Below are 16,821 nucleotides of genomic sequence, written 5' to 3' on the forward strand. Positions count from 1 at the left end.
GATGTTAGAGTGTATTCACTGTTGCACTCACCACATTTGGGTTATCTGCTTGCAGGTAGCCCTTAGTCAGCTTGATTAAAATAGTCTTAGGGCCTGTGTCGGTCATCAAGGGTATAAAACATGCAGCCAATGCCATTACATCAGTTTTTCTTGCCCCAGATGTCAGGTGCCCCCCTAATGGGAAGCAATTAAATATAAAAGTACAGTGATATACCTCCAACAATAAAGCAAATACACCAAAAAGCTTTTAAGCATACTAAGGGAAAGTAGAGGTATAACCAAAAGAAGTTAGGGGGTTGGAGGGAGGGTAACCTGGACTGCAACAGTGAATACACTCTAACATCTACATTTATGGTAAGTGTACACAACTGTACTATGCTCTTCATGTTTCACTGTTGCAGTCATTACATTTGGGTAAGATTCCCAAAACTATGGTTGGGAGGAGGAATTTAAATACCATTAGGACCATCTATAAGGCCCTGCAAGACTGCAGTGGCAAAGCCAGCTCTGGATTTAGAGAAAATTGTCAAATGATCATGCTTGGTGAAAGTATGTACAGAACTCCAGGTAGCAGCTTTTAGGTTGTCCCTGGTAGGGACACCTCTGAGAAAGGCTGTAGAGGTAGATGCAGCCCTGGTGGAGTGAGGTCTGATCCCCTGGGGAATAGGTTTTCCATAGTGCTTATAGCAGAAATGAATGCAACCATTTAGAAATGGTTTGCTTTGAAATAGCCTTCCCGTCTGCCCCTGCAGCAAATGCCACCAGCAGTTGTTCAGATTTCCTTTGAGGTTTAGTCCTGTCCAAGTAGAATCTAAGCTGTCTGTGCACATCTAAGGAATGCAGTATCTGTTCCCCTTTGTCCTGTGGATTGGGAAAGATGGCTGGCACATGAATGGACTGATTAAGAGCCACACTGGATACCACCTTGGGCATGAAGGATGGATTGGTTCTGAGAGACACCCTGTCCGCATGAAAGATGATGAAAGTCTCCACTGCCATAAGGGCCTGTAATTCAGATACCCTTCTAGCTGAAATGATTGCTAAAAGGAAAGCTGTTTTCCAAGAAATAAATTTTAATTCTGCAGTGGCAGCTGGCTCGAAAGGAGGTAGAGTGAGTTTCTCCAAAACAAAGTTAAGGTCCCAGGCAGGGGGTTGGAGCTCTCCTGGGTGGTCTCAAATTTTTGGCCCCTCTGAGGAACTGCTCGAGCAGTGGATGAGAAAAGAAGGGAGGTTCTGTATTATAATGAGCTGAAATGGCTGAGGTGTGGATTTTAATGGAAGAAAAATACAGGCCCTTGTGAAGCATCTCAGTTAAGTATTGTAAAATCTGAGGTAAATTGGGCGCTGCTGTGCTCACCCCTTGAGATGAGTTCCAGGCACAGAATCTTTTCCATTTTTCAGCATAAGATTTTCTAGTACTAGGCCACCTTGCCTCTAAAATGATATCCATCACAGATTTACTGAGGGATGGGTAAAGGAGAGATTAGGAAATTAAGCAGGCTGCAATGTTTAGTGTTAGAAGCTGAGGGTGCAGAATCTGGTTCTCCTGCTGGAACAATAGGAAAGGAGTCTGAGGCAGGTGCCATGGGGATAACTGTGACACACTGCGCAGGAGGGGGTACCAGTGTTGGCATGGCCAGTCTGGAGCAATCAAAATCATCCTTGGTTTGTCCTGTTTGATTTTTAGCAGTACTTTGGACAGCAGAGGCAGAGGGGGGAAGGCATAGGCGGATAGGATTTTCCAGCTAAAGGACAGAACATCCACTTTCCAGGCTTGTTTGTGGGGGAGTCCTTGTGCAAAATTTGTCCAATTGGTAGTTCTGGGGAGAGGCAAATAGGTCTGTATCTGGGGTCCCCCATTTGCTTGCTTGTCAACATGTTGAAAATCCTCGGTTGCAGTTTCCACTTGTGTGGGTCCATGAGGTTTCTGCTTAGTCCATCTGCCAGTGTATTTAATTTTCCTGGCAGGAATTGAGCTTGTAGGTGCACTTGGTAGCTCAAGGCTGTGTTCCACAATGCCATGGCTAGTCTACAGAGGGGGTAAGAATGTGTACCCCCCTGCTTATGTACCACATAACAGTGGTGTTGTCGGTCTTTACCATTAGTTGTCCTGGAAGAATGTGGTCCTTTAAGGCTGTTCGAGCATTCTGTACAGCTAACATTTCTTTTTGATTGATATGCAGGTGCATTTGACTTGGGTTCCATTTGCCCTGAATGCACTGCCCTGCCAGGTGAGCCCCCCATGCATAGTCTGATGCGTCTGTTAGGGTTTGGGTGGCAGGGGGTGGTGTGAAAGATAATCCCTTGTTTTGGTGGCAGGCCTCTGCCCACCAAAGAAACTCTAGGCGTAGGCAAGAGATGATAGGAATCATTGCTTCTAGACCCTGGGAATGTTGACACCATAGGCTTTTTAAATACCACTGTAGTTTCCTTATATGCAGTCTTGCGTATGGAATTAGAAGAATGCAGGAGGCCATGAACCCCAAGGCTTGCAGTATTTGTCTTGCAGATTTTTGCAGGTTTTTGTGGCCACTTGTTTGAAGTAGGTTGTCAAATGAATTTGTTTCTCTGGCGTGAGGTATGCCATCTGGGAAGTTGTATTCAAGCTTGCTCCCAGGAATATAATTTGTTGACAGGGTACCAGGTGAGATTTCTTTTCGTTTATGGTGTACTCCAGACAGATTAGAACCCTATGTACAAAGGCCAGATGATTCAAAAGCATGTCCTGGCTTTCTGCCTGAATTAGACAATCGTCCAGGTATAGGTATATTTGAATATTTCTTTGCTTGCAGAATGCAATAACTGGGGCTAGGCACTTTGTGAATACCCAGATTTGGAAGTGGAGGCCCCCCACTGCTTAGCCCTGTGTGTCCCCTGGGACTGAAACTTAGGGTTCCTGCTGTGTCTGGGTTTGGCTTGAGAAGGGCTGGAAGGGACCAATTTTTAGAGGGTCAGTGCCTACTAAATCTAGGAGGCTGAACTTGTAAGAAATCTTTAACAGTTTGCATAGATTTAGCTTTATCTTCCATCTTTTTAAGACCTTCCTCAGCCTTGTTGCCAAACAGGCGGTCCTGATTTAAGGGAGCATCCAACAATTTAGCTTTAACATGATCAGGTAAAGATTGCTCCTTAAGCCAAGCATGCCTTCTGAGCACAGACTCAGTAACAGCAGCCCTGCAAGAGGCCTCTAATGAATCAAAACCACATTGCAAAGTATGTTTTCCAACCTGTTCAGCAGAATGCATTAAATCCTGTAATTCTTTATTTTCCACACAATCAGGAATCAACATCATTTTCTGTTTAAGCAATCCAATAACATGTTGCCGATACTTTAACATATGAAATTGGCCGTTTAAAGCCCTAATGGCCAAGGTTGCAGAAGTGTAAACCTTCTTACCCAATCTATCCAGAGCCATGGAGTCTCTATCAGAAGGGGTTGGATTTTTAGCAGTAGAAGCCTTAATGCTCTTGGGCCCCTGAGAAATAGTCTCTGGATTCGCAATAGGATTTTTAAAAAGGAACTTGTGTGACTCCGGGACCCTGTAGAATCTGTCAGGTTTTCTGGGAGCAGGAGGCACAGAATCAGGAGCCAAACTAGATTCCGAAAAAGCATCAACAATGTCTAGTACAGGAGGGATAGCTAAAGGCCTATGCTGAGGCAGGAGTAAGAAATCCCTGAGCCTCTTTTTTGAATCAGAAAAATCCTGGCTTTCCCAGTGGAAATGCTCCCTTAGAGTATGCAAGGTTTCACCAAAAGAAAAATCCTCTGGAGGGGAAGCAGAGGGAATAGTCCTCTACATCAGAATCCTCATAAGTAGATAAGGGCAAATAGAGATCATCAGAAAAATCAGAATCCTGGTCAAAAGATTCATAAACAACTTCAGTCCTAGGCCTCTTAGAGGGGGGGGGGGTTGGCTACCCCTGATTAGAGTTATTAGATCTTCAGCCATTCTTATCATTTGTTTTTTAGGCATAGTGGCCTGAGCGTCGTTTGTTTAGGCATGGTTCGAGATTTTAAGCCTAAGTGAAGAAGGAGACGTTTGTTTAATATGCAAGTCCGTAGGCCTGAATACACCCTCAGAATCCGGTGCCTGCACAGTGGCTTCGGACTGATCCAAGGTAGAGACATCTGCAGGTTCCATAGTTGAAGCATCTCACGGTGTACCGGTCTCCGAATGGATCTCAGTAGAGGCCTGCAAATCAGAAGTAGCGGGTATCAGGGGCTGTGAAAGTGCCTCACACAGTACCGGTGAACTGGCGACTATCTTAGAAGAAGCGTCGTCGGCAGTTTTGGACCTCAGCAGCCTGTCTTTATCTTTGCATTTTTTCATAATCCCGGTAGTCGGATGGTTAACAGATGACATTTCTGGATAATTAAACCGAGAACCGAACTATTTAGAGGCGAAAATATACAGACAATGGATAGTGTGCTGATTAAATAAAGCACAAAACCGACAGCAAGGTATGTCGTAGTCAGGGCCTAAGCAAGGAATACAGAACGAATGAAAATCTTTAGGAGGTATTTGCTTTCCACAAGTAATGCAATTATTAACTTTTACTGACATCGGTAAGGAGCAAGAAAAAGTTTCCCCAATGGGGTACTTAGCTTTAGTTGAAGACTTAGTTTCTGAAACTCGAAAAAGAAAATTTCAGGAGTCGGCCGACTGGCACTTGCGAACTGCTTCTGCTTCGGGCACCGCACGGCAAAAAAAACTGATGTAATGGCGTTGGCTGCATGTTTTATACCAGACGACCTGACATCATGGAAGAAGGGTCCTGCGTTGGTTTCTGTCCCAAGACTTTGTTAATCAGTCTGACTGAGGGCTACCTGCAAGCAGATAACCCAAATATGGTGAAACACGAAGAAACAAAGTTATTTAAAGTAAGTTCTGCAGCTACAGATAACAAAAATGAAGCCAACATCACAAACTATCACAAGATCCAGTTCAAAGAAGCCCAGCAAGTAGCCTGACATTTATCTGTTCTGGAGAGTTCTATAGGAAGGACTGTGGTACAAGTAACTATCCCATCATAAACACCAAACATCTGGGTAACAGAAAAGCACTAATACATATATTCCAAATGATGCGTAGCCTGCTGTTGTAGAGTAACATTACCACATTATAATGCCAGTGACCCAAGTACACTAACGGATCCTAGCTCTCAGTCAGCGATAGTACACTTCCTGTCTAAAAGCACAGAAGTAGGTACAATAAGGTAGTAATGCCATTCCATGTTTCATCTCTGTGACAAATACTGGGGAGGAGTGAACATGTCTCTATGCCTCCCTACATGACATGACCTCTTATGACTACCTCCAGGTACGCTACTGACTAAAACAAGGTAGCCTAGCTTCCCACAGGACTTGCATATCTGAAAAAGGACACGCTAATAATAACTATATACTACAATATGGAAGCCTTAAAAAGTGGCAAAGAGAACCAGAAAAAAAGGAAAGAAAAACAAGACGAAAGGAAGAAAATGAAGAAAGCAAATGAAAACAAAGATGTGGATAAATGAGTTAAAACATACCACAAGATCGAGAACAAAATTACACGTGACAAAACCAGTAATGAGATATGTACTTCTGGGCTTCTGCTTTCCAAATTTGACTAACAGAAACTAAGACTATCTGTCTTTACTGAGTAATAAAGCTTTCTGTTCCCCTGCTAGTTCCAATGGTATCCCATAATTCTACAGTAACTTAACTTTCAGCCTGTACTTCCCTTCACGGATGCAGTGTAACTGCTCTTAATTTATTATGCTAGCCAGGAGGCTGCAAGCTCTCGAGATCTGCCTACAATCCCACAGCTTAATACTGAAAGGCATCAAGATGACAGCAATATTCACTGACTTGTAAAATTCTTACCCTAATCCATTTGTTCTAGGCAGTCCTGTGATCATTAAAAAGTTACATCCCAGTCGTTTGCGTATCTTAAGTGCCACAGTGTATTTTCCACCTCATCATACCAAAAAGTATGTGGGCAGCTTTGTAATAAAAAGCATTGTATTTTTTTTTTAATGACATTCCAACATAATTTAACTGTATCCCTCACTGACAACACTGGAGGGATATTGTGTGGGGCACATCCATAGACTTTAAATGAAAACAGCTCCACTTATAAGTTGTAGCTTGTCCATTACATTACAGGATGCACCTGTACACCTCCCTTAGGTTGACATCATCAAAGGTTGTTGTCGCTGTGTCTTTCAGCTTTTCCCGGTTAGGGGTCACCACAGCAGAACTCCGGTCCGCTAATGATTGGCAGTAGATTTTTACATGCCAAATTGCCAGCCCTGATGCACAACCTTCAACGAAGGTATGCCCATTCATGCATGTCTCCACACAGAAGACGCTTTAGCTGAGAATCGAACAGGACAACGTCTTACTGTGAGGCGACAACGCTACCGCAGCACCAAAGTATGATAAACTTTTCACTGGTCATGTAAGGAGAATTACTATCTTACAAAGGATTTCAGTTTACACAAACATTGCTAGATAAAACAGGCATGAAAGGGAGGAAGATGTAGCAAATCACTGAAGAACCAGATACTTAAACCTGTGACAGGGCAGTTTACATTAATGGACTGATGAGTAAAATCCACTGGGACATCTGAATAACCCAAAATCAACTTGGACAGTTGCTTCTTAATAGATTGTGTATAAAAACGTTCAACCACAAACCTGGGCATTGTCTGCCAAGCTTATCCTTACTTGGCAATAGACATAGGTCTCGTTTTGCCAAATTTAGCCTGCTCTCATCTTTACTAGTGTCCTACCACAATCTTTCTGTATGCCCAAACAAAACAATTAACAGCATCATGAACAAATGGACTTTGAAAAAATAAACCTTTTAGATTCTGACATTGCTGATGAATTATAATATTGTTTTTATTCTCTCAGAAATGTTAAAGGGCCTATTGTAATAAAGTAGTACACAATAAATGCATGTATTTGCTAAACTGAGTCCCACTAGGCCAGTGGCCTATTTTCGGTGGAGAACCAAGATGGTGTTCATACAAACTAGGACAAATTTGTGGAATAAAAAATTTCAGCACATTCTTGCATAATGTAACAAGACTTAGAAATTGATGGAAAAAACTTTCACAGATTAATGAATTCTAGAACTTGCAAAGCATACACATAACTATAGCACTGTATAGACATTATGGGATACAAAACAAAAGAACATATGATAAAACCGCCAAAATTCAGTTTACAATACTTTAGACACTTTGTCATTAAGGATGTTAAAGGAAAGAAATGTATACATTATACAGAATTATTATGTGTCTATGGCAAAAAGTGTGTGTTTGTACATTTGAGGGGTAGGTAAGAATCAGTTTAATATGAAATGAATAGATTGCTGCACGACAGTTAACACATGCATACAAAGCTGGTCAGGCACAAGCACGTTCCCTTTTTTAGCCTAGCTGAAAACTGAAACTTTGGGTCACTAAAGCAAAGCTTTATTAAATCTACTAACTTCCTTGTTGACCTTGGTAACCAAGTTGTGTTATTCACAACTCTCTATCACTACACCAAGTAGTCATTAATTCCTACAACACCATTACCAAACCAGATACCAATTCAGTTCTTACAACACCAATTTGCAACGCAGTTCTTGGAATGGCTGAAGTTCTCCAAAAACAGCTCTGACTACTCAATCTGCATAACCATTAATTATGGACTGTACACTTACTGCATAACCATTAATTATGGACTGTACACTTAAATTTAACAGTTTTACTTAAGTAATTCACAATTACTTACCCAGGCTAATCCCCAAAGTGAAGTAGGCACCCTCCTGACTGCTATTGGTATTTATGCTGTAAATACACCTCTGTATGTTTAGTCTTCCATGTCCGGAAGCAAACTTTAAAACTATTTTTAATGCTACGAAGCATATTTTTGTTTTCAAACCCAAATAAAGTGTTTGCATACATAAATATGCATTTTTGTGTGGAAATATACAGGTTTGTTTTGCACATATAAACTTGATCTTCAAAGCACAGATAATACAATGACTGAAGGCAATGCACACTAAACACCTTGACAAAATTGGGACTGCATGTAGCAAGACTCATAGGGACATGTGGTTTCCTTTAAGGTTAAACTTGTATATTTCTAATGATATTAGGTTTTTATCTGTGTCATAGAAATGTGCAGTCTGTAACATTAAGGGCAATATGACAAATTATTATGATGATTAATGATTATTTTAAAAATGGAAGTGCCATATATCTATATATATATATATATATATATATATATATATATATAGTTGTTTTTTTTGGGGGGGGGGGGTTCCCACTTCATTTCTAAGATGCACCTGAAGAATGAGAATTTTACTTTGAACAAGGTACTATGTACAAGTATTTAAATAAAGTATTAAAATGTTAAACAGATGTGCATTTTGATTATAAGAGCTCGCCTATAACAATGTTTAAAAAAAAAAAAAAAAAGTGACCACAGGAGCTCATTTTGACTCATTTCCAACATATTGTTGATCAGTGGACAGCTTTACAAACCAAACTAATTTGTTAGGCTGAAAGAGTAAATTAAAATACATTTGGTTGGCTGCCTGTACTGTCATATATTAATGTTGGCTTTTTAGTTTGGTTCTTATGTAGTCACTGCTACAAAATGTTAAGTGTTAATAAATTTCTTGTGTGTATAACGAGGAAGGTTCATAAGCTTATATGGACTTGCATGGTTTGTTGCATTTCTTAAAAGCAGTATTTTCATAAATTTGTGTATTATGATAAAAACTGGTTGAGAGACAGAACCCATGTAGTGAGAGTTGCAGGAATATCATGAGAAAGAATGAAAGTGAGCAGCAGTGTCCTCAGGGCTCAGCGAGGAAACCACTCCTTTTTGGTATTTACTTCTCAGATCTCAAAACAGTGAGCAAAGACATCTGTTTAACAAGGCTTGCAGAAAACAGAGCTGTTAAGTCACTCTATGCTACCCAAACCCTACAGGATGAACATGCACTGGTAAATTATTTCTGTAGTAAAAATGGACTAAAATTAAATGCTGGAAAGTGTAGTGTCATAATTTTTGGTAGATAACCTCTCCTCTCATCATACTGTCTAAACAACACAACTCTACAAAACGAAAATGTAGTTAGGAACACTGGGGCCAAGGTATATGGCTTGACAGCTCCCTCTGTCTTGATGATCATGTAATGATGTCTGTTGGGAACTCTTTTATTTAGGCCAGATATTTGCCAAAGGAAGATCTAAGGATGTAATTGTTTCCTTGTACTCAACACTAATACAGCCAATTAATAGAGTTCAGTGCTACCTTTGCTATGTACTGCACTAAACATATGAATTACAAGTAATCTCCGTGGTATCCCCGAAGTCTCAAAACAACCCACTAAAGTGCAGTGGGTCTAAAAACAAAACAGTGTAAGAAACTTCTCTGTGTGTAAGATTTTCAGTCCATATATTTCTAGTTAATCACTGTATATTAATCAGATCAGACAACAGTAGTAGAAGTAGCGAACGTAAACTCGTCAAGTCAAAAAGTAATAATAGAAAATATATAATTCTACAACAATCCAAGAAAAAGGATTTTTGACTGGAAACAGACTGCCTGCCTTGCTTGAATTACTTTTGAATACTTAGTAATACTGTAGAATTATATATTTTCTATTATTACTTTTTGACTTGACGAGCTTACGTTCGCTACTTCTACTACTGTCTGATCTGATTAATATACAGTGATTAACTAGAAATATATGGACTGAAAATCTTCCACACAGAGAAGTTTCTTACACTGTTTTGTTTTTAAACATATGAATTACAAGACCACAAAGCTTCATAACCAAAGATGTCACAGGCCTGAAGTCCCTCAGCTACTGAGAGAGGCTGGAAGCTCTATCACATTATTCAGTGTCATGTAGACTTTTGAGGTGAAATCGCAGTCATGATCATCATGAACATTAGAGATCCAGTTGTCTTGGACTTCCAGTTTCTCCTCAAGTCCAATATCTTTGCCAATACTAGAACCAGGGACCTACATCTTTACCAGCAGATACATAAAACACAATGGAGGTGAAGTTTTATGCACCTGCACCTCTCAAAGCAAAAAAAAAAAAAAAAAAGAACTAACCTTGCATGGTAAGCAGTTTTGCACACCATCTACCTTTAAACACAAACTATACAACTGAATGGGTATCCACAAATTTATTCTAGGATTGACCAATACGATGTTCCTGGAGAACTGCTTGAAGGAGGGTACTTGGCAAGGTGGAATGGTCATGAGATTCTGTGATCTTGGAATATCTATAAATCTATTATGCCGACATGAAGGTGACATGAAGAATTTTCTTTTTTTGCACATGTGGCATGAGTTTTATAATATAAAATATAAACAGGTTGACCAATTCAGTTAGAGAGAGTCACACATTAAAGGAGAACCACACCCTAAGCACAATATTTCCTTTCCACAGAGTTTATTTTCCTCCCCAAAATGAACCTTATACTTCCATAAGTTAAAAGATATGCCTTGGCAGATGTCCTTCAAGGATGCATCTGCAGTCTTTACAAATGGGTTGTCCCGTCGCCAGGCAGATCTTCGGTCGGCCGGATTCCAAAGTCTGGGTCTGGCTTCGGCTGGTGTCGCACTTCACCCGACGTCATTGCGGCAGTCATTCGGGTATAAAGGCATCAGCCGACGCCATTTTCCTCAGTCTTTCTTGCTGCGTGGCGCCTGAAGCAGAAGCTGTTCGCAAGTGCCGGTCGGTCAGATCCAGAGATTTCTACTACCGAATACTACTTCGAAGACTTCTATAAAGCTAAGTACCCCGTTGGGGACTCTTTCTTGCCTCAGCCGATGTCAGAGAAAGTTAATAACTGTTTATCTTGTGGGAAACAAATACCTCATAAAGATTTCCACTCCTATTGCATACATTGTTTAGGCCCAGACCACGACGTAGCAGCTTGTCTAGCCTGTGCTTCTTTTAACCGACGGACGCTTAGACGTCGCTCGGACTTTGCTGAACAGATTTTCGTTTCCGATTTTGCCTACATTATGCCGTCGGATCCTCCGACTACGCAAATAACCAAAAAACGCAAAGAAAAGGACCGACACTCGCGGTCCGCTGTTTCGGCAGAAACCGCGGTTAAGCAAACCACGAGTGTCTCGGTTTCGGCCGAAACAGAGCAAGCGGTTCTTTCTTCAGCCGATAACTTGCCTTCTACCGAGGCCTCTTCTAGCCTGGTAGAAACGTCTTCTGAAATCCAACCTTCTGTTGCGATTTCACAGGATTTATCAGATACCATTCCCCTAGATATTTCTACCCCTGCACGTGGAGCTGCTAGGCCTCCTCCAGCTATGTCTATTAAGGCCTTTGCCAGGGCTAAAGCAGCCAAAGCATCAAAACCTGTGCCTGCCAAGCCCCCCTCTCACAGGCCCAGCACCAGCTCCCACATGCTTTCTTTGGCAGAGGATCTCATCTCTTTAATTCGTGGAGCCCAGCCTCATCCAGACAGGGCCTCTCTCCCTCCTCCAGAAAAGAGGCCTAGAGCAGAGCCCCCTGAGCCAGTATCCACAGATGATTCCTCTGATGATTCAGAACATACAGACCCTCCTGAGGCTTCTTATTCTCCTTACGAAGACTCTGATGCTGAGGAGTCCATCCCTTCAGCCTCTCCTCCTGAGGAATTTTCCTTTGGGGAAACCTTGCATGCTATGAGGGAACAATTTCAGTGGCAGGGCCAAGATTTCTCAGACTCTAGAAAAGGCTTAGGACCTTTCTACATTTGCCACAGCATAGGCCTTTAGCTATACCTCCAGTTCTATCTGTTGTTGATGATGCATTTAATGATGCTTGCACTGCTCCTGATACTTTACCTCCGGCTCCTGCTAAGCCCGATAGGTACTACAGGGTCCCGGACACTCATTACCACTTATATAAGGCTCCTTTTGCAGATCCAGAGACTATCTCCCAGGGCCCTAAAGCTGTAGCAGCTACTTCTTCTAAAAACCCCCTCCCCTCTGAAAGGGAATCCAGGTCCTTAGAGAGATGGGGTAAAAAAGTTTACACCTCTGCTACTTTGTCAGCTAGAGCTTTGAACTGCCAATTTCATATGATCCAATATCAAGAGTTTATGCTTGACCAGTTGACTAAAAAGCTGTCCTCTGAAGAATCTCTAGAAAAAAAGTATGTTCAAGAAATGTTACATAACATACAGCAGGTTAGTAACCATTCTTTAAAATGTGGCTATGATGCACTGGAGGCTTCCTTTAGATCAGCCATGACTGGCACAGTTATCAGGAGGCATGCATGGTTGAAAGAACAGGCATTACCAGACCATGTCAAATCTAAGCTTTTGGATGCACCTATGGACAAGGTCAATTTATTTGTTGCCCCCGCACAGCAAGTACTAAAAAAGATGGAAGAGAAAGCAAAATCTGTGCAAACAGTGAAAGATTTCTTACAAGTTCAACCTCCAAGGTTTAGCAGGAACTGGCCCTCCAAGAATTGGTCCTTTCCGGACTCCTCTAAGGCACAAAGAGGCAGGAATAGGCGCTCTAGAGGCAGAAACCAATCCAGGGGTGCCTACAGGGGTCGCCAATGGCAGGGTAATAACCAACGAGGCACGGATACAGCCACCACCACTACAACAACTCAATCACAGTGACTTGGCGGTGGCACCGCCTACCAGGGAACAACTAGAAGCACCCTTAGGCGGAAAGCTAACATTATTTTCAAGAAACTGGCACTGCATTACAAGAGAAAAATGGATTTTGCAAACTATAGACAAAGATTACAGGTTCCATTTCCATGCACTACCAGGAAAGAGAGGAATGCCAAACCTACCACCTTCTCAAAGGGCAGAAGCTCTACAACAAATATCTCAATTATTAAGAATGCGAGCTGTGGAAAAGGTACCACCTATGGAACAAGGGAAGGGATTTTACTCCAGGCTCTTCCTGGTACCAAGAAAAGAAAACAAATGGAGGCCTATTCTAGACCTGTCCGCTTTAAACACATTCCTCATTGTTCCAAAATTCAAAATGCTGACCCTACAGCAGCTTCTTCCCATGCTGGGCAAGGAGTCTTGGCTGGTAACTCTAGATCTCAAGGAGGCATACCTGCACGTCCCCATAAGACCAATTTGCAGAAGATACCTCAGATTTCTTGCAGGATCAGAGCATTATCAATTCTCAGCATTGCCCTTTGGCTTATCTACTGCGCCCAGAGTGTTCACGAAATGCCTGGCATCAGTAATCGCTCATTGCAGACTTCAGGGAATTCAAATCTATCCCTACCTGGACGACTGCCTGATACAAGCGGACAACAAAAACAAACTAACAGAAGACTTACAAAGAGTCATCTACCTGCTACAAACCCTGGGATATACAGTCAATACAAAAAAGTCAAGGCTGATTCCATCCCAAAGAGTAACCTTTCTGGGTGCAGAACTGGACACATCAAAACAAATGGCATTTCTAACTGCAGAAAAGAAAGAGCAACTTCCTCTCTACTTCTTGGCATTAACAAAGCAGAGCCATCTAACTGCAAGAAAAGTGCTACAAGCTCTAGGCTTCATGGCATCCTGCATAATACTGGTCCCTCATGCCAGGCTGCATATGAGAAAGCTACAGTGGTACCTAAAGAATTTGTGGTCTCAGCACAAGCACAGCCTAGAAACCAAAATTCCAATGATCCCATGCCTGAAGCAAGAGTTCTTATGGTGGGCTCAGGCCTGTCAATCGAACACAGGATTGCCCTTCTGCAAAACTCAACCAAGACAAACCATCACGACAGATGCCTCAGACCTCGGTTGGGGGGCACACATGATGGGCAAGTGCATTCAAGGCCTATGGACTCAAGACCAGCTGCATCTGCACATAAATCTAAAAGAAATGATGGCAGTAAAATTGGCAATCCAGGCATTCAGACCTTTTCTCCAAGAAGGCCAGTTGATAAGGACAGACAACACCACAGTTATGTGGTACATCAACAAACAGGGAGGCACACACTCATACCCTCTATGCCGGCTGGCACTGGACCTATGGGATGTGGCTCTGAGCTACAACATTCAGTTACAGGCAATTTATGTACCAGGGAAGGAAAACATTCTAGCAGACATATTAAGCAGAACTACAACAGATGCCCACGAATGGATGCTGCATCCGGACATCTTCAAAACCATCACAAGAGAATGGGGATTACCACAAATAGACTTGTTTGCATCCCCATTCAATCACCAGTTGAAGAAATTCTGCACAAGGACTTACCACCCACTTGCTTGGAAGGTGGACTCCCTATCCTTCAGTTGGAAAAGCCTGACAGCATACGCATTCCCACCACTTCATTTGATGCACAATGTGCTTCTCAAGATCAAAGAGGAACGTCCGAGGATCATTCTGATAGCCCCAGACTGGCCAAGACAACATTGGTATCCACTGCTGAGGAGCATGTCCTGGGAACAAATATGGACACTGCCCCTGATCCCATTACTGCTGACACAGAACAACTACAACATCCTGCATCCAAACCTAAAAACTCTGCAGCTAACTGCCTGGAACATTACATAACAGCAATTAACCCAAATTTATCCCAAAGGGTTAAAGATATAATCCTGGAGGCTCGTAGACCTTCAACAAGAAAGAATTATGCAGCAAAATGGAAAAGATATCTCATCTGGAGTACTGCAAAGGGGCAAGATGTGACACTGGTGAACATAGCCAACATCCTGGAGTACTTGGCGGAGCTCTTCCATACAGGCCTGTCCTATTCCTCCATCAAGAAACATGCATCAGCTATTTCAGCAGAATACAGCTTGGATCCTCCTGTCTTCTCGCATCCTCTGCTCAGACAGTTTCTGAGAGGAATTAAAAATGTAAAACCTCCCAGGAAACCTCCATTGCCAGCATGGGACTTGAACTTTGTGCTAGAAAAACTGACTCTACCTCCTTTCGAACCAGCAGCTACAGCAGAATTGCAATACTTATCCTGGAAGACTGCTTTCCTGCTGGCAATAACTTCAGCAAGAAGGGTCTCTGAACTACAGGCATTAATGGCAGTACAACCCTTCCTGATCTTCCATCAAGATAGAGTGTCCATGAGAACAAACCCTACATTTATGCCTAAGGTGGTATCCAGAGTCTCTTTAAATCAGGCTATCCACCTTCCTACATTCTTCCCCAATCCACAGAACAGGGGAGAAAAGCTCTTACATACCTTGGATGTACACAGACAATTACGCTACTACCTGGACAGGACAAAAAACAATAGAAAAACTGACCAGCTTCTGGTAGCACCAATTTCTAAACAGACAATCTCCAAATGGATAGGAAATTGCATTAGATTTTGTTACTCCTACCATGGAAAGAAAACTCCAGAGAACATCAGGCCTCACTCCACAAGGGCTACAGCCACTACCACAGCTTTCTTACGAGGAGTGGCTACCAAGGACATTATTGAGGCTGCTACTTGGACCTCCGTGCATACATTTGCCAAGCATTATAACTTACCTCTATACTCTAGATCCCGTGCTGGTTTTGCCACTGCTGTTTTGCAAGGGATCCTGACTACACCATAATCTATTCTCATTTCCTCCTCCCCTAGTTTAGCTATGGTATTCTACCCATTTGTAAAGACTGCAGATGCATCCTTGAAGGACATAGTACAGTTTTGTACCTACCATAAATGTAGATGTCCGAGAGGAATGCATCTGCAGTCAGGATTACCCACCCTCCTTCCCTCTGAGGTACTCCTAGGGTACTTACCAATCTTCAGCTAGCTTGGGGGGGATCTATTATGGTGTATTTGTTTGTATATATGTACATACATGCTTATTTTGTGTGTTTGCTCTCTACTATTTGGAAACTTTGGCATTTATCCAAATTTAGTCATCCAAGAGGGCACCTGGCATCTGGGGCAAGAAACACTGAGGAAAATGGCGTCGGCTGATGCCTTTATACCCGAATGACTGCCGCAATGACGTCGGGTGAAGTGCGACACCAGCCGAAGCCAGACCCAGACTTTGGAATCCGGCCGACCGAAGGGCTGCCTGGTGACAGGACAACCCATTTGTAAAGACTGCAGATGCATTCCTCTCGGACATCTACATTTATGGTAGGTACAAAACTGTACTTTTTCCCCCTCTGTGATATTACTATCCTTATCAGGTTTCCCAATGCACATAGTGTTGAGGCTGAATGAAATCAGATACCTTCTTTAGAAATTTGTCTCCACTGATTACATCACACTTGAAAGTTTTTTGCTAAAGAAAAAAAACGCAAACACACCACTGCATCTGTAGTTCTCTTCTGTTACCTACAATTACAAAGGCCATAAAGCTACTCAAGCTCTAAAGATTAACAACAGCCCTACTACATTTATGGCTGCATTCTTTCACTCCCCCGGACCCATAGAACCTGATGCTTTGCTTAGTTCCGAATGTTATGTAGACCACCAAAATAAAGCATAATTAAAAGATCTGGGAATATGTGCAAAGTTAAGTAATGACTACAAAATCTAGAGGACATCTCATAAGTTACTGACCTAATGACTTAAGAAACACACAAAAGCACTGTTTATACCCTAAAGCCCTCAGTGAAGCGAGATATAAATTAGTCCCGTTAATGGGTACCTATGATTTGGAGTAACTATCGCCCCATAAGCCTGACTAGCTTGGTCTGCAAAGCTATGGAAAGGATCATCATGGACCTCATAAATAAAGATATTGGGGACCTACAGACACTGGATCCTACCCAGTTCGGCTTTATTAAGGGCAGATCCTGCCTCTTAAACCTGGTTGATTTCTTTGAAACAGTCACCAAGGCCATTGACG

General features: G+C 42.1%; 1 protein-coding gene across 1 annotated transcript in view; it reads right to left on the minus strand.

Moving 5' to 3' along the window:
- ELK4 (ETS transcription factor ELK4) overlaps window positions 1–16,821 on the minus strand; it is a 384,359-nt gene that overhangs the window by 145,682 nt on the left and 221,856 nt on the right. The gene's annotated exons all lie outside the window — the stretch shown is intronic.

Source organism: Protopterus annectens, chromosome 7.part0 (assembly GCF_019279795.1).
Source record: "Protopterus annectens isolate FY-2018-M chromosome 7.part0, PAN1.0, whole genome shotgun sequence".
NCBI classification, from domain to species: Eukaryota; Metazoa; Chordata; order Ceratodontiformes; family Protopteridae; genus Protopterus; species Protopterus annectens.